Genomic DNA, 1,128 nt, shown 5'->3' on the forward strand with positions numbered 1-1,128 from the left:
GACAATAGCCAGCCAAGTTGGAGAAGTTGGTAGGGACCATATTACAGTGGTCTCACTGTGAAATACAAAGGAGCTTGGATTTTCTCCAGTAAGTCATAGGAGCCATCAAAAACTTTTAAGAAGGAGAATTATGGGATTTTTGCATTTTCAAAAGCTTTCACTGGCCTCAGAACTATGCCTGAATTGGAGGAGGACAAAGCTGGGAGCAGGGAGACCAGAGGAAAGTTTCAGCAACAAATCAAATGAGTGCTTGAATGAAGACAAGCCAGCAGTGACAGAAAATAGAAAATGAATTTTTTTTTTTTTTTTTTTTTAGGCAAGGCAACCCTTGGTTGACCTCACAGATTGTAAGGACCTTGTCAGTTTACAATCCTTTATTTTTTTTATTTTTTATGCCTACAGCACCTGGTCTTCCTAGGTGGTCTCCCATCCAAGTACTAACCCAGGCCCAACCCTGCTTGGCTTCTGAGATCAGATAAGATCAGGCTTGTTTAGGGTAGCATGGCTATAGACAGAAAATGAATATTTAGCAGGTCAAATCTACAGGACTTAGTGATTGATTGTATGGGGTGAGGTGAGGGTGTGGAGGCAGGAAGCAGGAAGGAAACTAGGCTGTACAGTTACTAATGGACTTCAGGAATCCAGAAATGCAGTTGGGAGCTAGGCGCAGAGGAAGGGAAGGAGTTAATGTTGTAATGTGCTCACCTGGAGAATCCATGGTGATATCCAGGTGGAGATGTCCAGTAAGATATTAGGTCATCGGAGTCACCAATTCTGTGGTCATGGACATGTTACTTAACTTCTTAGAACTTCAGCCTCCTTATTTGTCAAATGGGCATAATATTCTCTTCTCAGAGATTTTAATTAACTTGTCCAAGTCAGCCCAGCATAAAACAGTCCTTAAACAGAAAAAAAGAACAGAGAGAAAGAATGAATTACTCTGAGGGTAAGATTTCCAGGAGGCCACCGGTCCTGGGGGAACCTTCTAGTTCTCCCCAGCCAACCACACCCCTACTCCTGCTATGTTCCTGGGAAGTCCTAAGACTTGGGGAGCACAGGCTTTGCCCTGAGAGTTTTCATGCAACTCAGCCTACCTAAGGATTTAGGCCCACTTTTTGGCCTTTGCAT

The 1,128-nt window shown here is 43.4% G+C and overlaps 1 pseudogene; it reads right to left on the reverse strand.

Moving 5' to 3' along the window:
- Positions 1-393: 393 nt before the first annotated feature.
- LOC111731563 lies at positions 394-513 on the reverse strand (annotated as a pseudogene).
- Positions 514-1,128: the final 615 nt, after the last annotated feature.

This window comes from Pteropus vampyrus, unplaced genomic scaffold (assembly GCF_000151845.1).
Source record: "Pteropus vampyrus isolate Shadow unplaced genomic scaffold, Pvam_2.0 Scaffold384, whole genome shotgun sequence".
NCBI classification, from domain to species: domain Eukaryota; kingdom Metazoa; phylum Chordata; class Mammalia; order Chiroptera; family Pteropodidae; genus Pteropus; species Pteropus vampyrus.